This window comes from Pipistrellus hanaki (assembly GCF_964339955.1).
Source record: "Pipistrellus hanaki genome assembly, chromosome: X".
NCBI lineage: Eukaryota > Metazoa > Chordata > Mammalia > Chiroptera > Vespertilionidae > Pipistrellus > Pipistrellus hanaki.
Genome location: NC_140524.1, coordinates 39,958,617 through 39,971,217, shown reverse-complemented (window position 1 = coordinate 39,971,217; position 12,601 = coordinate 39,958,617). Strand labels below are relative to the sequence as shown.

General features: G+C 41.3%; 1 protein-coding gene across 1 annotated transcript in view; it reads left to right on the top strand.

Annotated features, from left to right (window-relative positions):
• Nucleotides 1–6,336: 6,336 nt before the first annotated feature.
• The window catches only part of HTR2C (5-hydroxytryptamine receptor 2C), a 365,841-nt gene continuing 359,576 nt past the window's right edge, over nucleotides 6,337–12,601 (top strand). Inside the window, exon 1 of the mRNA XM_084870291.1 lies at nucleotides 6,337–6,887. The gene's annotated coding sequence lies outside the window, so the exon portion shown is untranslated. The remainder of the gene's footprint in view (nucleotides 6,888–12,601) is intronic.

The window sequence follows — 12,601 nt, the reverse complement described above, 5'->3', positions numbered from 1 at the left end:
AGAAACATCGACCATCTGCCTCCTGCACACCCCCTACTGGGTATGTCCCCCCAACCAATGTACATGCCCTTGATTGGAATAGAACCTGGGACCTTTCAGTCCACAGACCAACACTCTATCCACTGAGAAAGAAAGGTTTCGGCTCCGTGCTGGTTCTTGCTGAAAATTTTCTTTGTGCAAGTCTCAAAAGTTTTAGGTAAAAATGTTCACCTATTATGTAACTTAATCAAAAGCATATTCTCCATTTGTTTAAAGAAAACACTTAATATGTATTCATTAAATTCCCACAATAACATGCAATTTAATTTACTATTTTAATCACACCCTGATAATTTAAACATTTGATCAATTTTATATAGGATTGTAGGCCTATAACAACTTATAGGTTGAGGGTTCAGTCCCTAGTCTGGGCACCTATGGGAGGCACAACCATCTATGTTTCTCTCTCACATCAATATCTCTCTCTCTCTCTCCCTCTCTCTCTTTTCCAGTCTCGAAAATCAATAAATATATATTCTCAGGTAAGGATTAAAAAAAGAATTACAATATTCCAGCATAATTCTTTGTGTTCATGATAATAAGCTTTCCAGAGCCTATTTTCCATGGAAGTCAGTAGGTAGCAAGTGCACCAGGCTCAACAAAAGTGTCTTGTAGAGTTGCTAAGAAGTTACTTTTTTCCTATACCAGTGCATAACTTCCTCAGTCTTTGTTTTTCAGACGTTCAATATTCTTATTCATCTTCTAATTATACTGAGACAGAATTTATGGATTCTGCAAGCTTTAGGATTGGAAAGAACTTTAAATATCATTTATTAGCTACTTGTCTCTTTATAACATTTCCACTATGTGATTAACCTCTATAGAGTTGAACACTCCAGTATTAGAGAGCTTGATACCTTCATGAACAGCTCATTCCACCTTTAGCCAGTTATGGATGCTATAAAACCCTCCTGTAGAGCCAAAATCTGTAGGCTCCACCATTAATTCCAGTTTTATTCTCTTGTGCCCGTAGTTCTTTTCATTTCACAAATATTTGTTGAAAGCCTAGTTTGTGTCAGACACTGTGTCAGGCACTGAGAAAACAAATACAAATAACATATGCATGCTGATTAAATCTCTTTTCCATAAGAAAGACCATAAAATATTTAAAGTCAGCTAACATTTGTCCCGAAGTATTGTCTTCCAGATGATATGAAACTATAGGTCATCATAGAATGTGATTCAACCCATACTGACTTGAACATTCTTATGGATAAACTCTACTTAATTACTTTATTCTTTTTTAAAATATATTTTTATTGATTTTTTACAGAGAGGGAGAGGCATGGAGAGTTAGAAACATTGATCAGCTGCCTCCTTCACACCCTCTACTGGGGATGTGTCCACAACCAAGGTACAAAACCTTGACCAGAATTGAACCTGGGACCCTTCAGTCCACAGGTGGACGCACTATCCACTGAGCCAAACCAGTTAGGGCTACTTTATTCTTAAAAGATGTTGCTGGAAGCCTAATTATATCCTGACCCTTTCTATAAGAGTTGAAAAAAGTCCAAGATAAAATTAAGTTTCTTGGTAATTATATCACACTAAGAACTTGTTGATCCTGGTGCCAACAAAAATCCACCAAATGTTTCCTTATTTTGTGACTTAAATTTATAGAGGAGTTTGTTACTCAATGTTCAGCATCTGAGTATTCCTATCAAGTTTCACCCTGGTCAGTTCAAACTGTCATGATCTCTTATGATGGATCAATTTGATAAAATACCTTCTATATTTATTTCAGGCAATTGAGTAATTCAGGTTTTACCAAGTCCTAACCTTCTTAACTTTTCATCCTAACCTCTTTTGTGCCAACAATTAAGAGTTATCATTGTTGTTTATGTTCTTTATGCCCAGTATAGCATAGAGGAGAACATAGGAGATGAAGAAAAGTATATGACTAAATCCTTGCCCTTCAGATAATTATAATTTGGTTGAGGAGGAAGTTCTTCCAAAAATAAGAAATTTGATAGCAATGCACAATAGAGAACCTCATTAAAAATAAGGTAATGAGATTGACTTACAGACCAGGAAAACTAAGCCCATTACTGTATTGATGACTCTCAGACAAGCAAATGTTTTGTTTCATGGCGCAAGCCATAATTATTACAGTAATGTGGAGTAGAAGTCTAAGTGGTCTGAAAGAGTAGACATAGGAAGTAGCAAGTCTTTAGCTAGGAATGAAAGAGAAAACACTGTTGCTCTGATCTTTCAATCTAGTATAATATAAACAAAAGGCCCTAATTGCCATCTTTCTCATCAGATGCTGGAAGGATGAAATGCATGCCCATAATATATCAATAAGATGCATTCATCATAGCATAAATGTGCTGCATGACAACACAAGTTTCTCTAAGGTAGCTTCTAGCTTTCTCCTCCTTGGTGAGACTGCTAGATTCCATGTTCTTCCCTACTCAAACTACACACACACACACACACACAAAAAAAAAAAAAAAATAATAATAATAATAATAAATACAAAATAAATAAATAAATAAATAAATAAATAAATAAATATTTGATTACTAGAAACCACAACTATGAGAATGAATGTCATATACAATTAAGTTAATCCAGTAACATTAGTTTAACAAAAAAAATAAGCACACAATTTAAGCCTTGATTTACCTTTTTACTCTGAGAAGTGGCACAGAATAAGTCCATGGGACCTTTCAAATCATCCCAAAAGGTTTTCAGTTTCTTTTCCCTCCAATTGATCAAGGTTACAAAGAAACAGAGTTGGTTATTGTTTTTTGCTAAAACAGGGATCTTTTCAAACAGAAGTTGCACTCAGAGACTGGCATGATCAGAGACTGCCCCCTGCCTTCCTACACAGCACATAGAGTTCAACTGCTTTGTTTTTTATTAAGAACAGTCCTACTAACTTTGAAAATATTTTGTGTATAATAAACCATCTATATATATCTAAGATTCCTCCCCCCCTCCAATGCAATGTCTTCAGAACTGTAAGAGAGAAATTTGCTTTATAAAATACAATAAAAGTTATCTTTTGGTATGTCATGTCTCAATGAGGAACATTATAGATATGATCCCGAGTTTTTCTGGTTAAGCAAAAATATGAAATGATGAAAATATCACTTGATTTTACAAACAGAAAACAACCTCTGGTTATCAGGGTCTGCTTTAAAACTAAAAAGAAAAAAAGAGGGGGCATGGAATGATTATCAAAATTCCTTGCATTTATGTCCTGTGGTAAACAAGGGGAGAAAAAAACTAAAAACCGCTGGTGGAATTTCGGTGTGGCTTCTTTTGCTCTGCAAAAAAAAAAAAAAAAAAAAAAAAAAAAAATCTACTTTGGAGTATTTTTCTAGAATCCCGTAACTCTTTTTTAAATGTCTATAATCTTTTAGTGTTGTTTTTTTTTTTAATAGAGCTCTTTGAGAACTAAATTTTCCCACTGGACTCCTATTATTTATAAGGAAGTCCCCAAAGTCTTAAATGATGAGGAACTTTTCCTGCTTAGGAATATTTTTTAAACTTCCTTCTGGAGTTTTTAAATCTGTAGTTTTGGAAAGGTACTATTTGAGGTAGGGGGAAAGCCCCCTGGTATGAAAGTGGCAAAGGGATATGCCTACATTTTCAGAAAACTCGGGCAGTTTTTAGAAATGGAGTTCCCCGGGGCGCTGGGGATTTGCACCAAACCCAAAGATTTATCAGTAAATGACTCCTCTTCCCAGGTGCAACCTCCATAGACCTGAGAAAGGGCAGGAAAAGCCTTGAAAATCTTGGGCTGATTCCTCGGGACACATTAAACAGGGAATGACAGAGAAACCTCTGGCGACTACAGAGCGAGCCAGCATGTACTAATTTTGAGTTTGCTACATGATCTAAAAAGTGTGCCCTAAATCTTTACCTACAGATATACCTCAGGCTAGTGTTGCCAAAACTTCCAAACCGGTCGAGTCCCCCAGTGCTGGGAAAGCGGAGCCCATGCTCCTGGCCGAACCTGGTGCCCTGAACCCTGCCGAGTCCTCGGCTCTGGCTCAGCGGGCTGGATTCCCGGCCGCTGGGCGAGCGCAGCTTGCCTGCCTGTGTCTCCCCGAATTCGGAACCGGGGCGCGCTGCAGTCTTCTCTCTGCAGCTCAGAGAACCTTCCCATTCCCAGAGCCGGCTTCACCCCGGTTCCTTTGGGCATTTTTGCCTTTCTTTGGGAGAAGGGGAGGACAGCCTAAAAAGCGAAATATGTAACAGTAATAGTAATAATTATCATTATAATGATTACTAACACTTTTATTACCATCGCCATCACCCTATCTCATTGTGGTTATTATGGTCAGTAGCTCTGAGCCGGATCCCCAGGAGCCTGTGAGAGCGCAAAGGTCCCTAGCTTCTAAGGATGCTACCTCAGGCTCTGGGCTCCGCAGAGTCCATTTTGCCTTCGCGAACACATCCCAGGGATTTATATTTACTTTTTAAAAAGCAAAGCCGATGTCTCAGCCTCCAACAAAAGAGATACAAGTCCCGCAAGTAAAACCAGGAAGCAGGATCCCGCACTTACAGAGAAAGGACATTGAGGATTTCTTTTTTCTTTTCTTTTCTTTTCTTTTCTTTTCTTTTCTTTTCTTTTCTTTTCTTTTCTTTTCTTTTCTTTTCTTTTCTTTTCTTTTTTTTAAGTAGAGTGCTTAATTATTTAAAAATACGTACGTTTTCTCTTCAATATTTATAAAGAACTGTTCGCTAACCGAGCATTTCTAAAGATGCTCGCCGGGTGCAGTTAGTGGACTTGGCAGGGCTGTCGCCGCCACCTGTGCAGCATTGCACAGTAGCATTCAACAGATGCTTTGAGAAAACTGCGATGGGCTTTTGCTCCGGGAAACAGAACTCTGGTTTGGTTAGGTTCGCTGCCGAATTAAATTTCAAAACCGGCTAAGTGTCTGAGTTCAGTGGGGATGGAGGGAATAGAGGATTGGAAATAGACCGAAAAGTTCCTTTCACACATTGAGAAATCGAGAAATCGAGGCACAGAGAAAAGTGACACAGAAGAAGGAAGGACTGGATCCTTATTATTGCTCCTACTTCCTTCCCCACCATTCACTTTTGGAGCTATTGAGACAATCCCCGGCCCCAGCCATAAGCTCCCTTCCCCTCAGCTCTCTGTGGGGTTCTCTGCACGGTTCCCCCAGCCATAAGCTCCCTTCCCCTCAGCTCTCTGTGGGGTTCTCTGCACGGTTCCCCGTAGCATCTTCCAGATAATTGTAGCTCTGTATTCCTGTGCCAAGTAGCTGAACCAAGTCTCCATCTCCATCTTCCACCCAGCTACCTCCGCTTGACAGGGAGCCAGTCCCATTCTCCTACCTGGAGCTCTAGCTACAGTGCTGCGGAGCCCACTCCCATTACATCTTAGGAGAAAACTGCTCAGCCACATTCTTGGTGGGAGCAGGGACCAAAAACAAAGTATTAAGCTTGGTTTTGGTGTCTTGGCCAAGGTGGTCCTGACTGCCCTTGTCTGCGTGGGCAACCAGGACACAGCAGGCAACTGCCAGGCACAGGGGAGTCCCTGGGAAGAGGTCCGCTTGCTGGTTGCAGCTTGGCATCCTGTACATTAGTTGCCAACAGGGAACTTTTATGGTTTGCCCCCTATCCCTCTACATTAACCAGGAACTGCAGTCCTCGCAGAGGCAGGTTAACCAACTGGCTGTGGGTCCCCGGCTCTGTGCTAGAGAAATATGGGCAGCCCAGCCTCAGAAAGCCTCAGGAGCGGCCTTCCTGTGTCATTCTAAGCACTCAGCGGGAGTCCAATAGGGTCAAGAAGGGAGCTAAATTGTGCCCCCTTGAGCCACTAAGTCCAAAGGCTTTCTTATGTACTCCTGCATTTGGTGCTGGGGGCAAGGGTGGGATCACCCTTTGCACACTAAAAGCATTTGACCCCGTGGGTGCCTCAGTTCCTCTTCTTGGGAAAAAAAAGGGACTGGAGACCCTCGGAGGGAGTTTTCAACCTCGGTGAAACTTCTAAAATTTGAGAAGTGTTTGTTGAACTTAGATGTTCAGAGGACTCTATGTGTTCGGGAGAGGTATTCTTTGAATCTTTAAGAGTGCATTCCTGAGACAGCCCCACACCATGACTGACCCCAGTTCCCCCCAGTCTCCAGGCCTCAGGAATCACGTCAATCACTGCATCCACCGCCACCACCTTGGGGTCTCGCGCCCCCTGCCAGCAGACTGGAATTGCACTGAAAGCGGGGTCAACACAGGCCGCGGATGGGGTAATTCTGAACGCTGATTGGCCGCTCTTGGCTCCGCCCCTCATCTCTCTTTTGGCCCAAGAGCCCAGTGCGGTTTCACCAGCGCTGGGTAGGCGCTCTGGTGCTCGCCCAGGAAGCTCCTTCCTCGGGTGCACTAGGCTTGCCTTTGGAGCAGCTAATCGGAGCCTGCTCCATCGGCTCGCTTGCCCTTCACCTGCGATTGCATACGAACTTTCCTTACCTCTTCTTGAGATCGTTGTCGTTGGAGTCGTCGAGATCGACGTGGTGCTCGTGTGGTGGTCTTCGTCCGCTTAGAATAGTGTAGTTAGTTAGGGGCCATCGAAGAAGAAAGAAGAAGCGATTAGCGCGGAGATGCTGGAGGCGATCAGTTACTATGCCAGAGTGAGATAGGAGCAAGAGCCAAACCTTATCGGGGCAGCACGGTCGCCCTGAGGAGGTTGACTCGCCGGCGCTTCCAGTCGTGCCGTGCTGAGCTCCCTCCGTTCCTTTGCCTAGGCGCCAGATTGCGGCGCGCAGCGCAGCGCAGGGCTGCCCGGGCTCCGCTGGGCGATTGCAGCCGAGTCCGTTTCTCGTCTAGCTGCCGCCGCGGCGACCGCTGCCTTGTCTTCCTCCCGGACGCTTGTGGTAAGTTGCAACCCTGGGCGGCATTGCTAGCCATAACCTTAACGGTTTAGGAGGGGAGAGTGGGGGATGTGGGGGAGAGGGGAGACAGGTCCGGGCTGGTTGCAACCTGCAGGACCGCACTGGCCAGGGCTGGAGGTGGTGGTGGGGGTTTGGGGAGTGGGGAGGGGGTGAGTAGGGCGGGACTTTGAGAGCGCGGATGGCGGAGAGAAGGGGGTCTCTGGGAGAAGAGAAGGGTTTAGGTTCCAGGGGAGGGGCATCAGAGTCTCCAAAGAGGTAGGGATTGGGGACTGGAACTGAAGGCTCAGGGAAGAGGCGGGGATCTCTGAACCTGACTCCGGAAAGAGGAGAGAGAAATGGAAGGCGTGCAGGGGGTCTCAAGAAGTAAGCTAGGGGAGAGGAAGATTGAATGTGGATGTCTGAACAAAGGTTCGGGTTGCGGGTGGTGCACCTGCATTGGGGCTACGGGCTACTGTTTTTAAGAAATCTTATCTCGGGCAAGTGAGAGGGGGGCAAGGCTTGGGACAGTGGAAACAGAGGGGGGCAAAGGATCCTCTATTGTCATTCTAATTGAAAAATGACCCTACTTTTCGGAGGGTCTCAGTGAACACTGGTAACTCCCTGGAGATAAACACTGCGGATCTGTGTCTTGGTTTAACAGCTATTGGCTGAATTTGAACAAGGCTGCTGACGGTCACGTAAGTTTAAGAGGAAAGTATAAGGGCACACAGCGGACCTTTTTATTAGCTTACCTAAGTCACTTGGTGACCGTTTTATATTTTGAATGGGATTCTTGCTGAGGCTTCTCCAACGCTGCCTTTTTATTTACTGTTCCTTATTCAGCTTAACCCGACAGGTTTAACATCTTACCTCTGAATTGCTAAACATGAGAACAGGTTGCCATTCCTGAAGCCACATAAAGTTCGTCATTGCAAAACGTGTCTATGTGTCTGTTTCTTTACTGCGCCGTGCCCTTTCCTTTGCTTCCTGAGGCAAAAAAAAATATTTTGTATTGTGTTTGAGACCCCTTAATTTTAAGCGACATCTCTCCTCCACTCAAATTCAGCTGGCGAGATTTGGCACTTAGAGAATATCTAATTTGGTTGAGAATCACTGCCAGCATCACAGCTTCTTCATTAATATTTAGCATCACAAGTCCCATGCAAGGAAGCCTCTGATTACGGAGCTGCTCAGTACATATGCCCCTCACCACGTATCTTTCAGGCAGGCTACCTGAGGGAACCTCCCTCTAAGGAGACATAGCTTTGAGCTAAAATGATTAGAATTAGGGGGGGACGCTGCAGAGTGAGTAACCCCTGAGCTCCCCAGTTTGCAGACATTTGTGACCATGCACGCGCGCGCGCGCGCGCACACACACACACACACACACACACACACACACACACACACAGTGGTGCAAAAGGACATCTGGATTACAGAATTTAAATTTTTATTAAGAAGTTTACGTATCAGCCATTCTGACCATAAACAATATGAACATGTTAGAAGCAAGACGACTGTAGTTGACTATGTATGCGTAGCCACAATGAAAAAGGCTGACAAGCCACACAGGGGGGGAAAAAAAAGAAGATTTCTACTATGATTATTGCATTTCTTTTTCAGTATTTAATACTGAATATCACCCTTTTGGAAGAGTATAATTTATTTGCACTATGATACCCTGATTTTGGGGAGTTATCTACCACCACCACTACGACCCGCCCCCCCACAAGGGTGGGAAAATGAAGTATTTTTTCTATATTTTGGGGAAGTAGGTTATATAATATTTAATTATTTTTTCATTACTTAAAGATGTTCTTCTGATCACTCAGGGGAGGAAATAAACTATTTATTTGTTTTATCCACACGATTTCTTTTCTAATAGCCTTTATCATCTACAGCAACAAGCCCAATGCAAGTCCTGAAATTTGGAAGGTGGGTAAGGCTTGTGACTGCAATGTCAAGGCAGGATTTGGGGTGCTTAAGCCAACCCTGATGGTGTTTTTCTACCTGCATAATGTAGAGAGAGTTTTTAACCCTTCCCTGCTTTATTGAGTGGTCTAAAATTAGAGCTGCCATGAATGATGGTGATGACTTTTTCAGATAATTATATGACAGGCTTTGGTGCAGTATGAATTCATGGGAAGAGAGGTGAGAACTGACATTTTTGCAAACCTCCTGAATGCCAGACGTGGAGCCAAGAGCTTTACATATATACATTATTTCACAAGGTCTTCAAAGCAAGCCTATGAAGAGGAAGATATTGTTGCTATTTTACTGATGCCATTGGATTCTTTTATTTTTATTTTTCAAGGTATTCTTCCAGATTAAGGCAGTGAAATAAGAAATATTTTTTTATGGTTTTAAGTCTACCTGAAATAAACACATTTGTTTTTTGTTTTGTTTTTTAGCAGTGAAAGTAAAATCTAAAAAACTCAACATTTCTTATATAATGTTAGGTTAATCCACTAAGGGTTTAAGCAACAAGGGCATCTCACCCACAGTGGTTTACAGATAGATTTATCCTCTGGAAAATAAATTCTAAAATCTTGTTTGATTTGTAGGATTATAACTACTGTTTGGAATTTAATTACTTAGGAATATTTCTGATTTAGCTGGTAAATACCTAAATAATAATCTGAGGCCTGCATCAAACCTCAATTATTTTACTGTTCCACTTATTTCCTTCAAGTAAGAATTATTTCTCTTCAACTAAGGGGATCACAAAAATTAAAACAAAATGTGAGGGAGAGCATATCAGTGATCAACATAAAGTATTCTCAGGCCTGAGACTGAAGAAGGTGGCTGCTCTCTGATCCTGCTACCAAATAAATGGCCCGCGGGCCACATGCGGCTCGCAGAGGAGTCTGATCCGGCCCGCCAGGTTTTTTGGGCAGTAAGCGCAGCTGAGGTGTTACAGTAGGAATTAGTAGTTCATATAGTCCGGCCCTCCAGCTCTCTGAGGGACCGTGATCTGGCCCCCACTTTAAAAAGTTTGAGGACCCCTGAAATAAAGTCACAAATTATAATGACTCCAGAAGCTTCAGACTAATTGGCCAGTATCATTAAAGAACTTACCACGTTACCTTTAGAGCCATGGAATACCTCACAAAATGAGAATATACAGCATTTTTATTGAGATTATATTAATAGAGTATCTGGTAAAATGTAGTGTTGTTTAACAGAAGAAATAATAAACTATGCCCCACTAATGGCTTGGATAGCCATGAGAAAACTGCGAAAACTTGACCGTACTTTGGTGTTAATAACATTATACTATTGTACTAAAACAATGCATCAATATGTTATATGTTAATATAATATGTTACCCTCATTTTATTGTTGTAAAGTACACGAACAGCAAGCATTTTAGAAACTTAAAATTAGTGCACAAAACCCTATTTATTATTAGTAGTAAATATTCATTTGTCACTGTTTCAGGATACCTGTGTTATTTCATCTACAACTTGTATACTATTGAATCTCACGGGGAAAAAGGTCAACCACCAGCTTAATAAGTGTTACATCAATCAATCGCTCCATCACTGCCTTTCTTCAAAACATTTTAAGGCTTCCTCATATATGACATTGTTGCAAGTAATCTCCATTTTAGACAAATAACATTAAAACCAACCAAGAGGTTACGCTGCACTGTTAGTTAGCTGGTCACTAGCAAATTTCATACAGCAACTCTTTTGGCAGTCACTTCTGACATTTTAATGCACAAATGATATAGTAAAAACAGGATTTCAAATAAAAGGCACATGAGCTGGAATCTTAATTATGTTTTTGTCTCCCTATACCCAACATATCTATTTCATCTTGTCTATTCCTCCTTTCAGCTATGTTTAAGGCTGTGCCATGTAGAGTTTACTAAGATACTTGCTTATTACATGTACATGTAGTTGACATTTAATAAAGTCAATCTTGTTCATTAGGGTTAACCTTACTCATATATGACTACTTACATGGTCTAATTTCAGAAGCACTAGAAAACTTTTTGGCCCCCAAAGTAGTAGCCTCCATGGTTTTTCCACAGCACTTGAATTTCATTATTCAGGAATTTTCTCTTTTAATCTTATTCATTGTCTTCTTTAAATACAAATATACACTTAGAGGGATAACATTATCATCACCTATTAATAACTAAGTTGAACTTTACTGACAACTATCAGAAAGCCTTTAGAACTATATTGTCCAATACAATAGCCACCTGCCACATGTGGCTATCTAAATTTGAGTTTAAATTAATCAGAGTTGAATAAAATTACAAAGTGCTGTCCTACAGTCTCACAGATCACATTTCAGCTACTGAACAGCTACATGTGGCTAGTGACTACTTATTGGACAGTACAGATCTAGTCCATCTCCATCACTGCAGACAGTTCTGTTAGACAGCAATATATTAGAGAGTAGGGACTCTCAGCTTTTTCACTGAACACTATCTTCATCCCCTTGCTTTTACCACAACTTGGATTTCTCCTACTAGTATTACTCCTACAGAAGCTTTTCTACTCCCTCACAGATCTATCAAGTGGAGAAAAATCAATTCTTTTATCTCTCCCCACTTCATTAATTTTATTGCTCCTCCATATGTAAGGCTTAAAGTTATTGTTGAAACTCTTCTAGTTCCTTTTTTAAACTTCTAACACTCTAGAATATGTCTCTTCTACTTTTATTTAAACAATCCTTTATTGAAGCTTCCACCATTTCCACCTCTCTTGTCTCTGTTGCTTATATTTTCATTAAACTTTTTGGCACATGGCTCTTTCTTTTACTGTCCACTTTTAATCTTGCCATTCTCTGGAGACTTCAATATCTATGAAGATTGCCAAATACCAGTCTAGCCTCATCATGTCTTGACCTCTTTTCCATTGTACTCAGCTTGAGGCCCATTAGCACACATAAAATACATCAATTTCTAAAATATGAAGTTCAGAAACACTCCCCTCAGATTATGACATTTCCCACCCCCACCACCCTTTACCTCTGCTTCCCTTGGATCTGCAATATACTAGAGAGTAGGGACCTTCAGCAAGATAACCTGGGCCCTTCCAGAAGCTGTTAGTTATAACGTCCTCTTTCAGTTTCACTTTATTTTCTTCCTAGTGTGACCTTTATGTCAGTCATATCAATGCATCTCATTATTACCAAATATACATTCTTCATAGCCCTTCCACAGCCATCTTTTACCTCCACTATTTTGGGTTAATCTATCCCATTTTCCATTCTGATGGCTGAGCATTAATGAGAAAAGTAATAAAAGTACACATTTATGGTCTCCAATCTCAGTTGGGCCCTAAATTCTACTCAGCAATCCTTTTACATGCAAGTTTTACATGTTAACTCCCTTTCCTATATTCCTAGACACATCCATACTTTTACCACTCTTCTCAACTTCTCAATTCCACTCCCATATACCCTAATTTCAGCAGTCTCACTTTCACATTGTACAGAAAAAACAGAATCTAAAAAACTATGTAAGGAAGATGTCATCTTTACTAGCTTATCTCTCCTCTGCCTCTAGACTTTTATTATTCCTGTCCCACTTCTTTTGCTTTACCTCAGAACAAAAGTACCCCTCCTCTTCTTCAAAGTTAACTTCAACTGTATACTGGATCCTATTTGCTTCAATATCCTGAAAATCTCATACACAATAGATATTTCTCCTTTTGCAGTGTTTTAATGGTTTCTTTGGGTTCTTTGCCCTCCACATT